This window comes from Varroa jacobsoni, unplaced genomic scaffold (genome assembly GCF_002532875.2).
Source record: "Varroa jacobsoni isolate VJ856 unplaced genomic scaffold, vjacob_1.0 scaffold_1310, whole genome shotgun sequence".
Lineage (NCBI taxonomy): Eukaryota > Metazoa > Arthropoda > Arachnida > Mesostigmata > Varroidae > Varroa > Varroa jacobsoni.
In genome coordinates, this window is record NW_019214212.1 from 115,050 (window position 1) to 139,064 (window position 24,015).

Below are 24,015 nucleotides of genomic sequence, written 5' to 3' on the forward strand. Positions count from 1 at the left end.
GACTTTGTGATTAATTTACAACATTTTTTTTTTACGAATAATCATGCAGACTGTTACGTATCACGCGTTTCTGAACACAATTCCAACGAGGCTTGTAATACGTCACAATAATCTGTCGGGTTATCGCTTCATTTTGATCGCCGTTTCAACAGCTAGGGATAAAAACGAGCCAATGACGTCAAATTGTCATATCTTTGACGTATGGCACAGCCAGCTAGCTAGCTAGCTAGCTTCACTGCAAGAGCCATATAAGAATACAACATAAATTAACGTAATCTAAACGTGTGCTTTTTTCGTCGTACCGTGGCTATACATTAACACTATATATATATATATATACGATGTTGTAAAAATAGATATGCTTCTTCTTCTTCAAGGGTCTATCTCTAGCAAAGACAAATTACTAAACGTTAGCTATCACTGGTGTGTATATATATATATATATATGTATAGCAGTGTTTGTTAAAAAAAATAAGCTAAAAAATAATGCAACACACTCAGCTAGCACCATTATGGCACATATCAAAGCAAAGTCGTATATCTCTTCATTTGGTCGTAGACCAGCTAAGTATAGCACAAGATATTACGTCGCCCGTGTTCATGAGGGCTCTCGATCATGACAGCTGGGCATTTTTGTGTATTAACGTCTAAACGAACAAATTTTGCCCGATTAATACATATATTCGGTATAGACCATTTCGGCAAATTTAAAAAAACTATTATTAGGGTATAAATAGATGTGGGCAAGGATATGCGGGGCAATAGATGCTGACATCTAGCGCACGATTACCGTCCATTTCGAATTACTCGCGAAATCCAAAAACTATTACACTCCTTTAACATATCTACCCAACGATCTCTCAATAGGAGATTCCTCCAGTCCAGGTGATCCGGATATGGTTTTATCGCTCATATTATAATTGCCCATTAATTAATAACGTATTATTCCCGCACCGTTTCTTGTGCTTCTCTCACAGATGTTGAGGCAATTTCGATCTGTGCGGCTCCTTTTCTCTGCACCCATTGAGCCTGATTAGGACAAGCAGTACTTATCTCACCTGGTAAACGCTCGCCCAGTCGCGTCACGCCCACCACAACCCACAACATTAGCGACGCGCTCGCCAACTGCGGAAGTTAAAAGGTGCAAAGCTAAGACGAGGTAAGTTGGAGCAAACAACAGTCGCCATTGGCGCCGTCTACTAATTTAGACACTCATTGATACATCCGCCCCCACAATGCAAATCGAATGAGTCTGCTCCCACCTATTATGGCTTCCCTCACCTACCGCTCATTGATCCGTGACTCAGTCAAAGTGCGTTTGCTTCTGTCTATGCACAATTGATCGTTAGATTGTTGCTAAGCTTTTTAGTTGGTTGACCTGGCCGGTTGTTGCCTAAGCTGGCGCAAACATACGCCTCTGTTATTCTCCCCGTTAATGTCGTCAAGCAATCGGCTCACGTCGGCCGACCGACCCACCGCCATTGCGCAGACGGACGCGGGGGAGCGGTGGCTGAGGAACTCGTCGGGGTGAACAGCGCGAAAACAAAGCCGCAATTCAGCCAATAGTCTGGTATAGTTATGGGGAATAAACTGTTTGCGAAAGTTGCTTAGAATATTAAGCAAAGTTAAATAGCTAGCTAGGTTGTTAGACGTCACCAAGTAAGTAACGATATATGCCGAATGAAAAGTGAGTGAGTGCCAGTTAAGTTGGCCGTTACTGACTAGCGGGAACTTAACACCGAATTTGAAGTTAACGAAGGCTGAGTACTTTATCTTGGTCACACCTCTTTCGGACTACGCTGTCAATAGACTGAACGACGAGAAATCGCTACGGGTGTATTGCTCCCGATGTTACGAATTGCTTCTGTTAGGACTGTTAGGACAACGAGGGCATTTTCATCGAAGCGTTAGGATTATTTGGTTTGTGCAATACACTTTTCGGCCCTAGCCCTGTATGTAGACGTGGTATTAATTCTGTTTTCGCCGGTTCTTTATTGGATTCTTAACGAATACAAGCGGAGAGCAGGTGTCAATTTGGAAGAATCTCACCGATTCGATGGTAAGTTCGTTGGTGAAGATGATCACTCCAGCTATACTGAAATACACCATATCTACACTGACTCAACGAATTGATCTTATCTGTATCTAAAAATGTTAATAAAATAAAAACTGTTTATATCAAATATGAGAGTCCCAGCTGTTGCTGTGACTATCCCATACGTGAATGCAAGTTGGGCTTTTACTTGGGGTGCTTGTCAACGATGAATGGCAGGTGTTCCGATGGAGAAGTTACGACTTATTGCGGTGAGGCGTTACAAGTCTATACAGAAGCAACTTGTTTTAGATGTATAGTAACAGAAAGTACGAAATTAGCTACAGATAATTAATAGCATCACGAGTAACAGTATAATAGATCAGTTCCCCAGGAGATCGGTCTTGCCCCTAAGGACTTGTCTACAGAGGACGAGGTTTTCAGCTATTTTATTTATCTGATATTACAATTCTTGTAGTACAGCTCCGACTATGTGCCATGAAATACTGTAATAATTCAAGCACTATATATTCTTCCGTGGTGGCCATTGCGCTCACTGGCCGACCGCTATAACTCTACCGCTGGGGACGATGGCGGTCACATTTTTTAGACTACGAATTAAATCTATGCTTAGAGTAGTTCGAGGAGACGTTTCGCGATGACGGTCGTGGCGGTGCATGCGACTCTATCGCTTAGTGGCTCGAGTTCATCCAATGCATATGGTTCCTTGAGTGTCTGTCCTAAGTTCGCTATCGTGGCCTATCCGTCAACTTGTTCCACGTGCTCAATCTAAACACCGAACAACATTGAACTCGATCGTACAGCTGCTACAAACATTCGAATGATATTTAACATTCGACAGCCTTTCCGTGGCGATCACTCCGTGGCCGATTCCGTGGCGACAGCGTGAAAAGGTCACGGTGGACGGCCATAGAATTTCATCGTGTGTCTAGCTTTTCCCACGCAGCTATAGCCGACTACGTTGATTAAGACAACCGCAACGACCCTAACAGCGAATGGTTGTGGCTGAGCCTAGGTTTGGACAACAGATTTGGCACAAAAGGGACTGTCATCGTATAGTTGCGTTGCTTTTCGACGATGAGTATGTTTGATACATAGTACTTCAATGTACAAAACGAGATGATGATATTCACCGGCCTCGTGGAAGGTCGCCAAAGATGGCCACTGAAAAAACAATGTGGTCGAGAAGTAATACGAATCTATTTTTTTTTGCACAGCTGTCACTTATGTTATTGTACTGTACATGTATCATTTCCTAAATCGGTCGGATCAGTAACATCCATATTCAATCAATTGCAGGTGACAGTTATCCGTGAAAGGCGTGCGCTACAATTGAAAGTAGCCAAACATAATGGCTTTCGGCATAGTCGTATGCCACCGAACGATTTCTCGCCGTTTCGAAGCTAATCCCTCCGGTTTCTGATAACGGAGGATGGCGAAGCATTTACTTTTAACAACAACAACAACAACAACAGCTAGAGCTATTAGGGCTAATCTCAGATTTTTGCTCTGGCTTACAAATGTACAATGTGGACATAAATTCCAAATAGAGCCTCTCGAATCTTGTCAACTATGACAACAAAGGGACAATGGAAAGCTAACACAAGCTATGCTAGCTTCAAAAGATCTTTATATAATAATATAAAAGAGAAATCAAATGTTTTAGGACTTTTAACGAAGACACCTAATAATAATAGAGTATCTCTTCGGTCTATGATGTCAGGCTCATTTTGTTACGGCTGCAGCGTACCATCAGCTCTAATCATAGTCACAGCTTTGGTTGGTTGACGTTATTATGGTCAGGTAGTTTTCTACTTCGATTTTCTCGCAGTGTCCCTTCAGCGCGACTGTGATAGAAGTTTTAACGATCTCGAGGCCAGTGGTTCGGTACGATGGGCTAGCTCGACATAGCAAAAGCTGCCCAAGGTTCTCTTCTACTCTACCAATTCTGGTAAAATGAACGGTAATCTGCTGGTTTTGACGGCACTGACTACATGTGTGGTTGTACCTCCGGATAAAGACTTCAGTTGTTAATCGTCGCATAAAAACCACGCAATCGGACAACGTCAAGCTAACACTTTCAATGTCCTTCTTTCCTAAGCTGATGACGTCCACGACCGTGAGGCCAGGGAGGGCGAAATAGGCATGACCGAGTCTCGTTAGCCGGTGTGATGGCGAACAGTCATAACCGATGTCATTTTAAACGACGGTCGGAATAATCTTCCGAAGTCAAATGATTTTTTGGCCTAAGTCAGCAATCATTCATTTATTTTAGCTGCGGCATCGAATGAAAGCCTTTGACTCGCATTAGGCTTAGGCTTAGCTGGAGTTACTGCTGCCGTCATTTTACATCTTCAAGTAATTCGTGCGCTTGCTCGTGTGTCCCTCCGAACAAAAAAAGATCAGGAGCCAATAAGCGTGACCCCCCCCCTCCCCTCCCCTCCGCTTCCCTCCAACAAGTCATGCGGAGTCATATAGAAGGTAAGGATAACAATTGCTGCCATTATGTCTTTGACATTACACGCTCGTCAAACTATGTTCACTGACTGAGGTGAGCGTTTGAATAACACTCAATAACTCGTCCTGACATGGGCGTCTGGTGACTCGTTCCGATTCAGAGCTTAAAGTCGCATACGAGCTTTTACGGTGCGTTGATTAGAGCCGAAGAAGAGCTCGGAATTTGTTTAGCGCTTATGAAACTCAGACCGTTGCTTCCGTATCTACACAACACAAGTGGTCTTGCTATTCTAACGTGCAGCATACTCTTCGTAAGTCTTTAGCTGTTCTTAGTATTTTAAATGAAAGCAAACATATGTAATCATGGTTGCGGAAACGCCAAACGACACAGTCGTTCGCATCATATGGTTTCCTGTGTGCTACCTGTTGTTTCTGTTTTTAGTATGTTTTTAGAATATGTAAAAATCAATCAATAGAAATACGGACATTTATTAAAAAAATTTCGGAACGAATATAATATTTTAGCATTACTCATTATAGAAATGATAGCATTATGGGCATGAATTCTTCGCTTGGGGCTAGGCTTTTCCCACAGTTTAATTATGTGTCAGCGGCGGTAGCTGCTGCGACAACAGCTGTCGTAACGCGAACCCCATTGCTTGAAGTGACTTTCATTTTGGGCCTGAACAAATATTTTATCCATTTACGTTACTCGTTATCATCGTGGCTTTTTTTTTTTTTTTTTTCGGTCATTCCCAGGATTTTGTGCCCGGAAGTCGGTGTCTTCGACCGAACCAGTTTCACTAGCAGTTCAGCGGTGGCGCGCGAAAAACCTAACAGGGACTCAGCGAAACGCAATTGACTTACATTCACTGTATGTGGTAATCCTCGAAAAGCCGCAAAAATACCAAACAAAAACGAATCTCCTAGAGTCTGCAACACGTGGGGCTCTATGTGATGTGTCAATTTAGCGTGCAGAACATCAAAAACTGTTCAGGGGTACAATTGAAACGCATTCATTTGAGAGTACGGGATGCCACCCACTCAATTATTATCACGTACCTATCATGCAAAAGCACACACGCACGCACGCACTAAATACACACATATATATATACACCTAGGTTGAGTTCCTGTGAGCCTAGAGACTCCTGTTGGGATAACTGTCCCATAGACGAGACGAGAAGATTTCGTGGTGAAACCAGTGTTACTCTAGCTTTTAGATTTTTACCTAAATATTCACCATTTGTTTATCTTATATATATATATATATATATTATATCCTTGGGCTCTCGTGTAGCTATGCTTCCGGTCACAAGACAAACAGGGAGCCAGCTCCCAGAACAAAAGGGTCGAATTGATTTTGAGATGTCACTAGTGAAAACGAAATTGCTTCAGACGAGATGCTAATTAATAGCATTGGTGAAGAAAGGCAGCTCTACGATGATGATAAATGGGTTATGCATCAACGATAAGCGTTATCTGCCAGATAAACATGTGCCGTGCGCACCCATTTGGCAAATTGCTACTTCCGAAGAAAATGCATATACAATTGTGCGTATATGTAGATAGAAGACTTCTCATAGAATCGAGAGGTTTCTTTTTCGAAAAGATTCCCACATCACTGAAATGTTCAAGTAGTTCCAGCCGAAAAGCGACCCCAGAATTTAGCGGCCACCAGCGCCATTTAACAATCGATTACTAATACAAAAAAACCAGTCTCAGCGTTAGAAGAACACTTCTAATGGGTTGTTTGAGCGGAGTGACTCAGGGCTTGCTTATAGTTAGGGCTGTTTCGGACAAGTTAGCAGCTTCCCTCCTCGTTACTACCATCGCTGTTCTAGTTTTCTGGTCTGTATCAGTCCCTAAATCAAACAGTTTGCACCGTTGGCGTTGTCAATAGCGATTCTAACAGCCAAACGACCGAAGATGACTCAGCAAGAAGACAGCCTGAGTCAGGGAATGCGGCCGTACAATATAGATATAGTAAAAATGAACCGTTTCGTCAACAATAACGACAACGACAACAGTTAAAGCTGTAGCGTTGACAGAGGAGCGATCGTCTGTCTCTGGGGGACACCGTCATGTCGCCATTAACGGCCATCTGATAGTGTGGGCTGTAAGGAAGGAAGTTTCTGATTCTAATGGTGATGACTGTTAGACTAGAGTCCCTGACTGGAGCCTGAGATAGGCTTGTTGCAGCAATGCAACTGCCGTTACCATTGTGCCTGTCTAGGTTATGTGTGCGTTGTTGTTGTTGCTGCTGCTGCTGCTGCTAAGGTGTCGTCGTCCCAAGATACCCGTTAAGAAATGTTGTCCCCTGAAGTGTGACCATCGACCAGGTAACGGCTACGTTACCACCGAAGATTACCGCCGTTCATACGTGAAGAGTGTCATCACGCGATGATTCTACGGTATTACCGCTTGCTGCATAGCGCCAACAGCAACACTGCATGGCATGGCACTATTGCACATTCAGGCTGCCGGTGGAGACGGAATACGCAGTGCTATCGGCGTTCGCTCCCGGTCATGACAATAGAGATAAAGCCCAAGATGCTAAGACAACCTTATCCATTACTCAAGAAGACTTTCGTTACCCGCAATGACAGTTACAGCTACAGTTATCTTTCATCTTTATACTCCGTTCGTTGTTGCGTGTCGGCGGATCGACTACGGCGTAGCCGCTGATGACTCTTCGCACCGTAGCTCCATTCACTGCTGTTGGTCTGTCCTTTATGGCCTGCGTGTCGTTGTTTATCAGTAGGATTAGCGGCTGTACTCGCATCATTCGGCCGGCTGGCCCATCGATTGATCAAACGCAAAGAAGGAAAATAAAGCACAGCGTAGAGCATCGATATTTTTTGTGTGTGTGTGTGTTTTTAAACAATAGTTCCTAATCGAACGACGGATAGACACGCTCAGGTCGATATTAAAGCTTAAACTGGATTTCTTCGATCAATTGACCTATGTTCATTATCATCAGCATTAGGTCTGGCGGTATGGCGAGACGACGAACTAGGCATCCCATCAGTCTGAGGTACCATACGTCCGTGAAAAGACTATCGTCGATTTGTTTATCATCTACCTAACTTTAAGGATAACAGATTTTGCATACGATGAATAATGGTTAAATAATGGATCTGTATTGGTATGGAAGTGATATTTTATATGTCAGCTTGGTTGATCTCTCTTTAAAGCAATAACGTTTTAGATCAAGTTATTGTCGAGTTCGTCCCAACCCCGTACGGACCTATGTATATTCTTCATATGGCCTTTTCCTGCTGTGCGTCGTCTCGTAATGCTTCATCATCTGGTAGCAGTGATTCTACGGACAGACTACGTAACAGGCCGCTTGTCATCCAACGCGATAAGCGTCATAAAGCAATACAGAACGTTGCATAGCTTTTTCTCCAAACGGATACGTAGATATTATTCAGACAGGTTCGCCTGTTGCCTGATTTTCACTTGTACCATGTTAAAACGTGTGCGACGTCTTTCCTCTGCCTGTATGTCTCGCCGTGTGTTTGTAAGCGATTTCGATTTTTCGACGATTCATTCGTTCTTCAGCGGATGAGACATTTCCTTTGTATTAAACGCAGCTGAAACAGGGGCAACTGTAGCTGTTTTGCTATTGGCTACGTTACTATGCATTGGTGGGCGACTCAACTATAATTCAATACAACAGCGTAACCGGTTTACCGTTATATTGTAGTAGTAGTAGTAGTAGTAGTATGTATGCAGATGAAGTTTGCCTCTGCAACATGTATCATAACTGGGTGTGACCCTGCTCGTGACCGGGCATGCAAAAGCTTTGTATCTATCTTTGAGTAAATGTACATTGGTATATAGCTAAAGGTAGTCAAAGAAAACTTTGTCCAAATTTTAGAAGAGAACAACGTTTTTAAAAAGGCCAGCTTTCGAAGGCTGCTCTCTTTGTTAAGTCGATAGAAAGCCAGTGCTCGCAGTGAGCTACAGTGGCTGCAGAAATGTCTCTGCTTAAACATAATGTATCTAGGAATAAATGAAATAGGACATGAAGTCTTTAATTATACATATATATATATATATATATACGATAATTTGACGACGGCGGGTACAGTGCCTATAGCTTTGTTTAGCTATAGGTATGTTGTAACCGGTCTGCCGATAGCATCAGTAACGTTCAGCTAACGTATCTGTGCCGGTCAAGACAGTAGCCTATACGCATGCACGTGACTTTTACTGCTTTGTCCATGAATATCGGCATGTGTATGCACGTAGTGGCGGTAATGGCAGTATGTAGAATTTTAGCTACGATAACGATTGCTACTATGGCAAAACCGCCTAGATGTAGCCAATTTGGTTTTAATGGTTCCAAGTTCGCGACCCTCGAACGAGTTCAACGAACCCTTCTGGTCTCATTGTTGTTACTGCTGCTGCTGCTGCTGCTGCTGCTGCTGCTGCACGTTATGGCGCAGTCCTTTAAAAGCGTTACAAACGAGGATCCTCTAGCGAGCCGACAACGCGAGCGGATGGAAGAATAGCAAACGAAAAATCCAAGGAAAAATCATCGCGTCAGCAAAAAACCGTGGCAGGAGCAGCGGTAGCAGTACAAACGGCAAGAGAAAAAAACGATATATACATAACTAACACAGTGAACACTTGTGTGATGAAAAGCGTATGACTATTGAACAACCGCAATAGACACATATTGCTAATGTTAATACTATTATATCTGTTCGTATGACCACACAGTATGTAACAGTACGTGCATGATGTACTTCGACGTGCAAGTGGCACGTCTAGGTCGATGATGGCAACGAAAGAATTGTGCTAGGTGTACCTTTGCTACAGCATCGTTTCGAGCTTTGGCATAGATTAAGGGTTCTCGCTGCAGGCAGACTACGTAAGTGTAGTTAGTCTAAAGCACTGTTCTTTTTGCTCGACCATCTGCTTTTCGTTGTTACTTATTCGACTTTTGTTTTTCACTGACGTGAGGAAAGTTACCGCCGTTGACGTTTGTCTTCATTATTTAGATTCGTCATCAGAGGCAGCAGCGGAAGCATCAGCAGAGACAGCTGAATAAGGTTATTGCGATATTTGGTAATGCTAAAGTAGTTCAATTGTGATTTATGGCGTCGCAGATCAACGATGACAACAGGAAACCAAAGTTGTAACTTACATCATCTTCCAGTAAATTTTTACAGATGCAGCCCACATACGCGTGTTGCTATAAATATACGTAACAATCTAGCACGAATCACTCGCTTAATTCTAATGCTATTTTTTTTTTTAGAAGACATTGACCAAAAAGCGATGTAGGTCTTCGTAAAGATGCCGAAGGTAGGTTTGTTTCATGAATCTGGCGACACGGTAAAAACGCTGTTCTTAAGATGCTACTCGACGCTTATTGATCTATCTCAGTATCTCATTGACTCTTTCATGGGCACATACATCATATACTGATACGTGCGGACTAACAACTGCCACCCATACCTTACTACTAAATGCACCATGCACAAACACTAAATATATATATATATATATGAAAAATGATCGGCATACGTGCAAGAATACGTTTTTTCTTTACTTAGACCAAACACACGTTTCCCTAGTACGAGTCGGTCATGGGCATCGCGGATCACCCAATGATTGCTCCAATCTCGTGAAGAGCAGAGCTTGCTCGATCACAGTTCACTCGTCTGATCATCGCTATTCGATTAAATGGATGACACTGCTCATCGGTGCTCGTATTCCTTGGACTAGGCAGTGTATACGTGAACGTTTGCGACACAAACATACACAACCGAATTCTTCACTCTCGTTCGCTTGTTTATCTTCGTTCGATCGACTGCAGGTGCAACCGATTTCAGTTATTCCCATCATTGGGCAACACATTTAACACTGAACACTACTGCAGTCAACGTACGATAGATTGAAAAGGTCGTACGAGCACCATAACATCGATTAGGTTAGATAGAAACGCGTACGCCTTCTACGATGACTACCGACCCTTATTAGGACAAACCCATTAACCACTACAAATAAGGGCGTATCGTTCATTATTCCTTTTATTACGAACGCTACCAAATGCTATTGTCGCTGGGGCGACAAGCGGAGATAGCATTACCGTTACTTTTGCCACGACCTAATTTTTTTTGCCCACCTTCCACTATTTGTTATTGCTCTATATAAGAATCTGGGTGTGTATGAATAGGATTTGTCCGACCACGCCTTGCATGCTACAGTAAGGGCAGTTAATCCAAAACAGCTTGTAGGTTCTTAATCCGGTTAGCTAGCTATTGTCATCGCCATTGCATCGACTGGAAGAAGGTAGCTCGTCTACTACTTATACGTATAAAATAGATCAAACATTGAAGTAACTTTACCTCATCAGCGTGGCTATGAACAGTGGTCGTGCTAGCTGATCCTTGATTAGTTTAGATATGCTATTGATGTTTACTCTTATTCTACGGTTCGTTCCGAGCATCGAAAGCATGGGATCGAACTTGTACTATGGGTAAATGTTTACCAAAATATTTGTCTAGTCATTTAATAGACCTACGAGCTAATAGCAACAACTTTCTATTAGCTCTCGTAGTGGCCAATGGAATGGAAATATATATAGTATGATCTTATTAGGCTCGATTGGGGTTATTTAATGACGCACGTACCTCAGCTGCACAGCGCTGTATATCTGCAAATTGAACGATCATTAGTCTGTGTGAGGGCATTTTCTCTTGGTGAGGGCAACAAATGTATTGATAAACGGGCAATTAACAGATCAACCTATCAACAAATCAGAAACCTAAAGTTAACCACTCGTTGTGGGTAAATGGCTGTATTGCGGCTCACCTTCGGCGTACCGGCTAACGCTACAAGCCTTGCTCATGCTCGTGCGTTCCTAACGATCTGGCTGTCTCATCAAAAGTCTTCGCTTCGTGTGTCTTTGTGCTGGTAGCGTGTATGATCCACGCATTTAATGTTAGAGTCGTCATTATTTGGAAATAGTAATTTGTCGGATGACATCTCAGGATACCATATCATTCCATCTAAAAGGAATCTCGTTAAGACGAACCGTTAAACTCCTTATGACGTTTTATCATTTCAGTTTTTTGACACGTGTACAAACACTTGAAGCATGCACAGCTGTAACTTCCTAGGTCGGGGGGCAGATCGATAGATGAATGGAGCAGATTCAGACGGAAGCCGATTGTGGAAGCATGATTGGGTAAGCGAACGCTTAAATAAGACATAGCTAAATAAAACAATAATCCAGTAAACTAATGAAAAAATCTTATATTGAACAAAAATTACTTTTATTATATTTTGCCGTTTCGTTGATCCGACGCTTATGCTTATCTCTGTGTTTGGTTTCATGTATCTATCGGTATAATAGCAATATATCCTTGCTTGTTTCCGGTGTTTCAGTAACCGCAAACGTTCGAACGAAGGTAAATCTGTCGCGGTAGTCAAACAGCTTGTCTCTCCCTCGCTCTCATCATCTATAATACGGTGGATAAAAGACAGTATGGCATACCTATGAGCACGACTTTGGATGTCGCTGACCGCAGCGTCTTTTGATAGCTGCGTAACGAAAATTTGTCGGCTCGCTCCTTCGTCCATGAACGTTGACAAACGTCACGGCCGCGGCGGGAGGCGCGGATACGCCGCAAGATGTACCCGTTGCACCTCAGCGCGGTAATGGGTGTTCGGGATCGCGCAGGTCTTGAAGAGAGGATGTCCTGCATCACTATGGCGCTTCTGTAGCTACAGCAGATCGCCCATGCGCTGCCCTGCTGATCCTGCTGCCTGGACGCATGGACGTATCCACGCATTGTGAACATAATAAAAACAAGTACAATAACTATACTTGCACTCGTCATCTCACATAAATTGTACTGGCAGACATATACGCAAATTTTGACTTATGTCTACGCATATGATACGTGTACGAAACGTGATTACGTACAACAGCAGGACGATGCATGTAAATACTCATTGTAGACCCGCTGCGGCCGCGCATATTTGACCGCGTGGCTCTGTTACGCATAATGATTGTGTGCACATTGATTTCCCATGTCAAACCCACTTTGTATTATTGTAGCTGGCATTTGGCGTATGTGGGGGCCAAAGCAGACGATTTTTTTGCATTTATCTGATCGCAATCGCTTGAGCAACATGTGCCCTGGAAATTGCCTGTCGTAGGAACGGATCGTTGTGGAGAGCCTATATCGAACGCCATAGCGGCCGGAAGTCAACAAACAGATGTCAAAAGACAGATCCCGATACGTGAACACTCTGCACAATGTACTCGTTATGATTGCCATCCGTCAAAGTGTCCCAGAGTCAATACACAGACGCATACACACACAGTAAATATACAATCATTACTGTTACAGCTTTGATTTGATCGAACGCTATCGGATGGCACGGGACGTGGCTCATGTCCTGCACCACGCAATATCAGGTCCGGTGAAAAATCATAATTTTCTAATATTCATTAATAATAGTAATAATAAATTTGCATTAATTAGCGAACAGTCGCTACAAATATCGAACAAGCATAACGCTAACAGTATATGCTATTGTGTTCGAACAATCACGACCCGGGTTGAGGGTTTCACTTCCAGCGTAATCTACTCAGCAATTCTTAGAAATCTTACTCTTTTTCTAATAATTACTAAATTATTATAGCGCCTCTAATCATCTAACCATCAATCTAAGCATAACAAAAGAGTTGAAAGGTATCACTAAATGTATAGAGGTAAAACTGTCTGAGTTGTACTGCGCAACGTCGTAGTTCTTCTTTGTCGTCGAGCGTCTTTACCGTACCGTTAGCAGGTAGGATCGACTTCTAACGACACGTTTCTAGCGACACGAAGAACATAAACATGGCAACAACGTATTTATAACGCTCAGAGACGTTGTGACGGTTGTGGCACACGGTATCAGAGTGATGCGTGTCATCAGCGACCCTTCATCTTAGATACACGTAAAAGAAATGACTGGAGTTTAATTAAGATACTTCATATACATGTTAGATAAATGAATCTTTTATAATCAGTTACTACTAGAATTTAACAGGTGTCATAATGATCAATTCGCCTCGGTGGAAGATTCTGTGTTAGGCAAAATGATGACTTCGTGAGAAGCCAACCTTTGGAATACTGATAGAAAGTTCATGTTGGCTTAATCACGGATCGGTGACTTTTGCACTATTCTGCTTCTCGATACACACTGCGTATTTGCTATATTTTATACATATATTTATATTTATATATATATATATATATATATATATATATAGCACCAGAGCGAAATGTATTTATCTCGTAAATGTCATATAATGTAAAAGAAAGGAAAAAAAAATGTCGATTATTCGGTTAGCTGGATAAGGTCTATGTCCTGTTCAAAGTAAAACTACAATAGACAACCTGGTCATCATATTGAAGGGCCATCTAATATAAAAACCGATCGTTTCTTAGTGGCTTTATCCGCGTGTGTAAGTTCTTAATTATGCGCGTAGACGATCTTGGCACAGACATTATCATCTCTTACCCATCTGGCAAATTGAACCTTTTTCTTTTTTTCTATAATATCAAATCGAGATATATACTATATGTATTCTATTGTATTTGCGAAAACAAATCCTTCTGTCTAGTATTTCACTTTAATGCTTAAGTGATTTCAGGGTTCTACCTTTGTGTCATAGTTCGCGATATTCATTCCCCTTCAATCTCACATGGACGCCATGGACCGTAAGGATCCAACACTGCGTGACTGCGGACGAACGTGTTTGACATCAAACGGTTAGAACGATAACAGAAATTGAAGTGTTCTGGTCCCGATGGCCCGGCAAGCGGTAGACAAGGTGATCTTGTACTAACGATTTGACCGTCTTTCAAGCGTTAATCATTATCGCAGACGGTGATATTCAATGTAATCTGCCTGTCAACACGGAGCATGCGAACAGGAAACACTGCAAATTTACACGACATTGACGATACTACACGTGATCGGAAAAAGGACGCATCACGTCCGAGTCTTCGTCACTGCTGGATTTTCAGTGCCATCACATCGACGATCCGTACACACGTTGCGCATAGTGGGTGGCAAGGCTAGGGCAACGTGGATTTGGATTTTTCATCATCATATTGTGTTATGACTAGTGTTTATTCGACTTCCAGGTCCAAGATTATTGGCTTACATGATAGCGTTCTAGTAAACCCCCATAAGGCAGCACCCCAGGGCTACTGCTGTGAAAGTCCCTAAGCTATTATAGACGGCTATAGTTTCCAGTGGCATTTCACATCTGTCACGGTGAGTTTGGCTGTGTATGTCGCAGATACCAAATGTTGACAACAGAAAAGATCGAAGAAACTGAATCAGTCGTATTCTGTTACTATCTGGTCGTATTCAACCGTTACAATCGTACGGCCTGCTTCTCGTACACGAGGGTGCCACGGCTGCGGCGGCCTAGTTATGTTCGAATGTCAGCCCCCCAACGGCCGGTCCAATACCGGTAACATTGATCACTACACACACGCTTCGAGGTGATAGGCCGCCGCAAATAGTCACCAAACTTAGCAAAAAAATTTAGAAACGTCACTATGATCATCAGACACTTCACAACGTCTCTGTATTTTCGATGGCTACCTATTTCATCCCATCTTATAAATTAGAGGTAATAAGGACCCTTACCAAACTGTAAAAGGTATTAACAGCATTCATAACTTCCTAAAACAAAAACTATCGCTCCCGGATACGATTTGCTCGTAGCTACGTTAACGGATAACACGATCTTCGTTTTGCGATGTTAACTTGGGGCGATTGCGATAATGCCGACCGCTGTACAGCCAGGCTGAACAAGAGAGACCCCGTTTCGATCTGATCCAATGAAAGTTGATTTTTTTTTTTTCATCGTGTAATTTATGCGAGAGAAGGCTTTTTATCACGAAACTGTCCAATCGAAGTCATTAGCCATGATATCCGTATCGGAACTGTTTAAGTTATATATTATACTCATGTTAAAGTCTTGGAAAGGATAAACGACTCAAGATTCAATTCTCTGAGTCTGAGATAATAGGATCATTATGATGCTACCAGGTTCACAGTGGAATGTAACTGCTCCGAACGGATGCCTCGTTTCCTGGATGCCATCCTCCCTCTGTGTTTGCAAACCACATGACCATACGAAACCACGGAAATATAAAGCAGTTGAAAGACGAGCAAAGAGCTTGCTCGAAGCGGCTTCATTACATAAAAATAATCTCAAAAATCAAAAATGCAGAGAAGCAGAAAAATGCGGCTGTTGCTGTTGTTGCCGTTATTGCCGATCACGGTGAACCGTCAACAGAAAGGAGCGTCAGAGGAGCACCATTTTTAAACTTCATTATGACTACGCACGCTGAAGCTCGACGTCGTATTATTGCTTACTGTTTATTGTTGCATCAGGTTGATCAAAAGAATTTTGCTTGTAGAAATCGTTGTACGATGACAAACATACCTCTTCGAGTCTCCTCAACAACCGTGATATAATGATCACAATCCTTTTTCGGCCAACTTAGACTTTACTGAGGTCGTTTGATCATTCGGGCTAGCAGGTAACGTATTTCGGAACGGTCTATGGATCAAAAGGAACACAAATTTAGCACAATACGTACGTAGGTAAGTTTACAACGACCTTTATACTGCTAGATAAAATATGAAATCATAGCGGTGCTCATTTATCTATGTATTAGGTGGTCTTATTAGGCCTCAATTTTTCAGAACCACAAAATGGTGGAGCATCGCTTTACAGCGAGGACCGTCGGCGTTAGCAAACTGAAACGAAGTGTTGTCAACTTGGCAAGTGGCGCTTGTTGTATGCTACGTAAGATTTGTTCTGGAAATGTCTTCTTTCTATTAGGGTGAGGTATAGGTAGAGTGCGACGAGTTTGGCTGATGTGCAGTAAACGTCTCATTTGTACATGCTTAAGCGTCGTCGGATTTTTTGCCTAGCTCACTTCTAATGCTGCAATTAACAAAGGCTATTCCATGCATTCCAACTTATGGCAGCTTGTGTTGATACCATCAAGTTAAAACTTGTCGCATCTTTTGTAAACTTTATTGAGTAGGCGTTTTTCTTTTTCTATTCACACCGGCCTTATGTTTAGGTAGAAACAGATAAAGCCAAAAAGTAGGTATATGACTCAGGTATCATCTTAGCTCTGACTTTTGGCATATCCCCTCTCTCGCTTTGCAGATCATTATAATCACTGTGTTAACACAGATCGAGCTCAATAATTTTGAGGATAGAAAGAAAATCCGTTCGATGTCAGGAGAATTTCGTCCGCTTTTCTTCGTCGTCGTCGTCGTCTGAACACGGACGTACGGTCAGACAGGTCGGGAAGTTGCAACGTTTAAACGTTTGTTCTATTATCTCTTGAAGTCATCTAAGTATCAACACATGCATATACGGTGAATGATAGCTTCGCCACATAATAACGACCTTTCGACTGTTCATTTAGCAATACCCAGCTGCCGTATACGTTGTGTGCGATCTTATATCGACGTCACTCCGTATGACCGCCACTGCGCCCATCTCAGTGCTTTTATCAGTAAAATTCATCTTTATTTCGACACATACACACATTTCGATACAATTTTTTTTTTATCCTAACGTATATATGTTTACATTGCCTGCCCATGTACGCACGCATGCATTTATTTCGAGAAGACAAATCTGGGTCCCAGCATCTGATTATTTCAGAGATAAAAATTTATTCAAAAAATAAAACTTTATCACTTTATCATTACTATGTATATCGCTGCCTCTGTTTGAGACTTTGCATTTTCAAAATCGATTATACGTCTCATACACGGATCGACGATAAAGGAAGAGTATAATATAAACACAAATGTAATCGTTTTTAATTCTGTTGGTCATCTGCTGAAGGCATTAATTGATAACGAATATAGTACAACCACTGAGCACAGCTTTTTTTTTTCAATATTCGACGCCCTTCAACGGTCAGCGATGAAAATCTCTACGAATATGTTGCCCCCAGTGTGAAGATGGTACTTGGCTTAGCGGCGAGCTTCCGGACTACGAATGATTCCAGCTTTGCAGTAGTAGGAGCTGGCGTTCTTAGCAGCAAAAGCAGGTAGTATTGGCCGTATCGACGAGCTCGTAGCGCATACATACATACATACACACAAGCACACAACTTGTCTGCTACTGGCATGAAGATAATGGCGGAAAAACTTACATCCGAATTACGAAGATCTCAACAATGATCACTGAAAATTTCTTACCTGGCTGCAACAAATCCACTACTGAGAAAATAGTGATCCACTGATATTGCGCCGGGAGAAATATCTAATGTCCACATCGGCTATGGCTTTTGAAATTGGTTTGTATTAATTTTATTTGCGCTTGCATCGGCGAGAACACCGGACGCGTCCGCACCGCGAACTTTTATGTATATATCGCTTCTAGGTAAAACCCTCTTTCAGCACACGCAGATATAGAACAATTTATCTGCTTTGAATGGAACTAGCCGTAAAGTGAATTCATATTTTGTTTGCAGTTTCAAGCGTTAGATAAAAGTCCAACGGAGGTGTCGATTCGAGGAGTGTCTCACCGAATATGGGTTGCGCGTTATGGCCACCTTCTGTCAGGTGGCTGCAACCTTTTTTTGCTTTTATCGTCAATATCTCATATTTGTTTGCTATACCATATGTCCGATTGTTTAGCTGCTAGATATAGGGCGAGGCTTGCGTGTGTATCATCGCTTCGTGGTCAAATAGAAAAACAGTATAGCAATGGCCGCCGTGAGAAGATCGCTGACTATGATGTAGAAAGTGAACATTGAAAAGCCCAAGTAATTTATAGAGGGCGCTGAATGTAAAACCCAGAAGCCCCGACCTGTAGCCGTGAAAATTTCCAATTAACACAATAATGCACCTACTGTTCCTAGCTTGAAACAATCGTCGACAGATACACCTATGTAGTACTGTGAAGCATAGAACCATTTGTCTAGCTTTTCCCTTGCTATGAGCATACAAAATCGGAACGACTTCTAACATCTTCAAGGGAACATTACTCATATAGCATTATAGATTCGGTTTAGGCTGTCATGATGAAAAAGTTGATTTGTTTTGGAAATGATGACAGATGGGGGTTTCCTCACCGGCTATAGACACTACCAACGGCGAAAAATGGTACCTGTGCAAATTTCGTCTATCGCCAAATACAGGTCTGGAATTTTTAGAAAAACCGATACATATCCTTTGGACGATACACACACAGACATCTGTCAGCCTCAGTGTACTCTACATGATCTCACCATCACATTACGTCTCTAATAATCTCAGCTTCAGATGGATTATGCTGTTATATATACATATGGCCTAGTTCAAAATGATTACAGATTATCAAACGCTTTGGCGCCCAATGCTATTCGAGCAAATCGTTATTGCTCAGATGTTTTACTACGAATTCAAGCCTGATACGCTCCTGGCTAAACCAACACTTGCGCGTAACTGTGCCATAAAAGATAGTAATCAGCTTCAATTTTCGAACTTGAATTCGAAGGCATTAAACCTCATCTCTCTCCAGATTTCTGCTGCGGCCCACGAACAAAAAAAGTAGCTGTTTCATTGTCTTTCGCTGAAGCTATTGCTATCACAGCGGCTTCATTCACATCGAAAAAAACCCGCTGCTAGCGCAAGGCGAGCCAACGCTTGTGGTTATCGATACGCGTTGATAGACCTCGTCCTCGATGCGCGGTCCAGATCGGCGCTCCACAATCAGGATCATCTATCCATAGATCCATGCATTCTTCATTGGCAGTGGCTGCTCCACGAGACGCAATCGGTAGCGATAGGGGGACGGTAGCGGCAATCCGACAATAGCAACCGAACTATGAAAATTGCTTATTTTCTCTGTGGCACCTCTTATCTCGCGGCCGCTGTACGTGTCCAAATGGTACTCGAGTAGTGTTACATTAATTATACAACAAGCAATATTACTCTGTCGCCGGGAGATGTGGTCGTACGCACTCGACCGATCAATAGAAGATAGACGGTGCCGCTTCTGACGTTGGCCATATTGTCGCTGGTGACCAGCACGTTAATTCGTTCACGTTTTCTACTACTGTTTCTTAAGCTATACTCGATGGAGCCGTATAAATGGAGCGTTTAATAGGCTGTGGTACGCTATGGCTGGTACCGCATCGACGGATCGCAGCGGTGATTGCACTCAATGAATGGCTGTCTCGTTCTGTCGAAGCTGTTGATTATTACCGTTAATACACTTGTACAAAAATGGCAGCAAGGAAATCGACGTAAAAAACGCGCCGCTATCACCGCCATGATCATGAGTGTGAGAAATAAGATCGCCGAAGGGGAATTTCGTAGCGGTGCTAATGTTGCTGCTGAAAATCGTTTTTGCTTCACTTACAGAGCTTCCTTTGCGTCTTTCTCGCCCACGGAATTGCCAACGGAATCGTATGAGAGAAAAATGACTGGAGTGATGAGCACAGGCCAGATGGCACTGAAACAGCAGAACAACATTAGATCGGCTGCTGGCTATTGTGGCTGCGAGTACGGCGTTGTTTCGAGACTAAACGACTATACGTGCCGTATTGGAATACGCTATAGAGTGAAGTGATGTTGGTGCGGAGCTGCAAACGACTAATTGCTCTCCCAATGAACCGCGCAAGCAAAAGTACAAACGAGGAAACATGGACGAAGCTACCACGAACCGTGGATGGACGTCATGTAAATATATCTCATGGTATGATTTACTCGATGCAGCTATCGAACGCATACGTATACAGAAGCAGTGTCTTCCGTTCCGCCGGAAGCCAACTAAGTAAAACAAATACTTAATACGAGCAAGTTATCTGGGTACAAATAGTGTGATTCTAAGCTTTACTAAAAGACAGCATAAGGGAAAGCTGGTAGTCGTCCACTAATTATTTACTCCGATCAGACATGATAGGCCAGCGCGTCGGTCAGTGCAACATGACAGGTCGCTCAGATTGTGCGTCAACTGGGAAATAAATCTATTTCACTGACGAGTCGTTGCTATGGGGCCTAGACTAAAAAGCTACTGGATTGTCCGTGACGCCGTGAACGTTCTGCACGTCAGAACACGCACATATGTTTCTGACTTCAAATTCAATTATTGGCGTTGGAAACTACCATTTATTCAGATGCAGCAGTGTATTTGATCACTTTAGCCTAATAGCTAAAAAAAGAAGAAAAAAAAAAGACAAGGCCTTCGGGCTAATTAATTGGCCGAATGTGTACATATATATATTTGAGTAATTCACACATAGTTCGCCAATGTCGACCAAGCTTCGGGCAGCTTAATGATCTGGTAACACTGCACGTGTATCAAATCGTGTATTCATTATTATCTATGCTAGCAAACAACGAGCATGAAAAATGTGCTTTAAATGTTATTTATTATTAAGCACTGCTATGCGAGGCAAAGCAATCACGCACTTCAGCTACCAGTTCTTATCTTTCGGACTCACATACGCATGATCGACCCTACCAATTTCGTCGTTGTGCTGTAACAGATTTTTCCTTTTTTTTTTTTTTTTTTTTTGAAAATATTATAAACATTACTCAAAAGAACGGCTTGGGTGGATTGTGTCTGTCCCATGTTACCGTGTCGGAATAGATGTTTCCCTAAGCCCCCCCAGAGCGATACCTCACTGACGGGCGGCAAACGCTAACTGCTCTGAAATTTCGTCGTCGATTCGTCGCCAGCCGCACAAGGCGTGGTTCTGTTCGCAGCGGGACGTGGGAATCTCTGGAGCACTTCTTCTACCCGTCGCCACCCCCTAAACCGGCACCAGCAAGATTCGCTCCTTCGATACCAGTACTTCGAATTGCCTCGTCTGTTCTTAAGAATAAGTTCCTTTACCCCTGACTCCACTCGATGATCCCATGTCCATCGGCAGCGCGAAACCTGTCGCTGCTGATTTATACGACCGGTTGATTTTGGTAACAGTATTCAGTATTTGCCACGTTTATTTTCATGCAGGACGTTTTGGCGCTTGCCAACAAGCACTGCCTACCGATTATGAGAATTTATCACGTTGGTCAGCTCTTCGGTCGTTTTCCAGGGATCGAGGCTGCTTTTTTAGCGCTGTTGAGCTCGTGTTCTGGCGGCCGTGGTTTCTGATAACGATGGGTTTTCAATTACGAGCGTTCTTATAGGCAAAGGACACATTGAGAGTTGTTGTCTATCGTTCAATGAACAGTCCAGATTTTCACTAAGAAGCAAACTAGAATATTGCTGACAATTTGCTGCCGTATTGGACTGATATTTAAAACTATTGAGACTTTGCGCCTCTTGTCGAACTGGTTCTTCTGCTGGCTTCCAAAAAAAGGGTTTACAGAAATGAAATATTCATTCGATCCAAATAGTGAGTAGACCCAGATTTTCACTTATACGTATCACAGCCTAAAGGGTACTGTGCATGGCATTACGTGAGTGGCCACAAAGCATTATTTATGATGTCAGTTGTACAGTTACGTCGAAGAAGAAGAAGAAGACGTGCCTCAGCTAAAACTCTGTGGGTTATTGCGAAACCACTGTCGTTCCCATCTCAAACGTAAGTTCAAACCGGCTCTGCTTGTCACGAGACGAATTCAGATTCATTTAGCTCTAAAGAAGATATGGACCAATCTTGAACATGAATCACGTACGTCATCTACACTCCAATCACGAACATCCAGATCCGAACAATCAGGACTGCCTGCCGTTCACAGAAGATGCTAAGAGTACACACAGTTCTAAATCCAGAGCTTCTAATCCATCGAAAGTGCGAGCTGATAATTATTGGAACATTGTAATCTTACTCATGTACATCGTATGCGCTCTTTGGCGAAAATCTCTTTGAAGAAAAGGAAACCGATGGTGCGTTCAACTATCTATCTATCTATCTATCTAGCCAACAGTGGCGGACTGGACGAAGGCAAATTAGACACAATGCTTCTGCTCCGATCTCGTGTATTCGATTCGTCCGCGTCAACGCGAAACTGAGTGGCCGACCTAATTTTTGCCGGGAAACGTTGCTCGGAACCATCAAGGGAACAGGAATGGCAAGCCAACGTGCGTGCAGTGACACCCTATGCACAGAACGATACAATGTGCAGCCCTTTCTTTTGCCGCGGCTATGCATATAACACATAGTTGTGGCTGATAGCAGCATTGCCAAACTGCCAAGGACTACAAATGTAGAACTCAGACAACGACATCGACTGTGCTAAAAGCGGCTACATCCGTAATGAAGCTTATTGATTTTAGAAAAATAGGAGAATGAAAGGTTGATAAAGTTAAAGGCCTAATTCGAACGCCGACGCTGCTAGTGACAATCGTGACGGCAACTTTGCCGCATTTACTATTGAGCAATAAAGCATAGGACTGACCGCTACCTGAGTGCGACAGACTGACCAGTGCCGAACTTTCGGCACAAGGCGAAGTTCAACTCGGAGGGAACAGTGTTCTAGCGGAAAGGGAGCAGAGGTGAGGCGTGTATTTGCATCCCTTTACGATTATAAACAGGATTATAGGCAGACAGACTTGTCTTCGCTTTACTGTGAACATTGCTGCGGCATGCGTCGTACTTCTGCCGCTGCTGCTCTGTATATGGTATGGAATAGTTGAATAAGCGAGTTGATGACCTGCTGCGTTCAACGTACAGAAATCCGCTAATCACGCGGCTCAGGCTCAAGGATCCGCTAGCTTAAAAGCTGATAGAAACGACTGTGGAATATATTGTTAGATGAATCACTCTGGTGCGAGGTATTGTAGGCCGAAATAAGGATAAATATCAATGAAAACAGATATTCTCCTGTTATGCGGTTTCGCTATTTTCTTTTTAACATTTAAGTGGGTATGCTGAAAATGAAGCATGCCACTTGTTGTTTGCCGAATGTCTCTCATAATTTTAAACAACAAAAAATAGTTGAAATTGTAAAGTATACTTTTTGAGTCCGAATGTATATGCTTACGACAGGAGCGTATTGACCCAGTTCAAGAAGGACCTTAATCTACATGGGAATTTCTGTGACATGTAGTCCTTCAGGCCAGTGTTGTGCATTACGGAGGTAAGCTGATAAGCTGTACACGCTGAGATGCATACAGCTGGAGAAGATACTTCAAATCGACTTAAAGTAATAACGATGGGTCGCACTACTTCTTCCGAACCATGTGAAAGGTCTACGACAAACACGCTTAGTCAGAGCAGGTAACAGACTTGTGCAAGCTAAGGTGTTTCAAGCGATTCCTTATTTTCAGTCTCAGTTTGCCCTAATAGCTTGACAACGTTAATATTAATACATTCGAGTGTTTGAAATTGCCGCTACGTACCGTGTTTGTTACGTACGAGCTACCACGCCTTGCATTACACGCCGTCCTCACTGATGGCCAGCCTTATCTCTCTCTATCCGTGCTTTTCTCTCGTTAAACGGAGCGAGATGCAAAACGACTTCCCTAAGGTTTCCCAACAATATTA

At 42.7% G+C, this 24,015-nt stretch overlaps 1 protein-coding gene and 1 long non-coding RNA gene across 8 annotated transcripts in view; one reads left to right on the plus strand and one right to left on the minus strand.

Moving 5' to 3' along the window:
- Positions 1-24,015, minus strand: part of mwh (multiple wing hairs) — a 171,339-nt gene that overhangs the window by 90,119 nt on the left and 57,205 nt on the right. The window lies entirely within an intron of this gene.
- On the plus strand, positions 1,388-18,144 carry LOC111268705 (uncharacterized). Of its 3 annotated transcripts, XR_015314341.1 has the most exons (6): positions 1,388-2,059; positions 5,270-5,384; positions 11,601-11,720; positions 11,921-12,959; positions 16,262-16,364; positions 16,737-18,132. It is a non-coding gene; the product is annotated as an uncharacterized LOC111268705 (long non-coding RNA). The 3 variants fall into 3 exon arrangements; XR_002685355.2 differs by having other exon boundaries at positions 11,921-16,364; positions 16,737-18,143; XR_015314342.1 differs by lacking the exon at positions 1,388-2,059 and adding an exon at positions 4,600-4,821 and having other exon boundaries at positions 11,921-16,364; positions 16,737-18,144.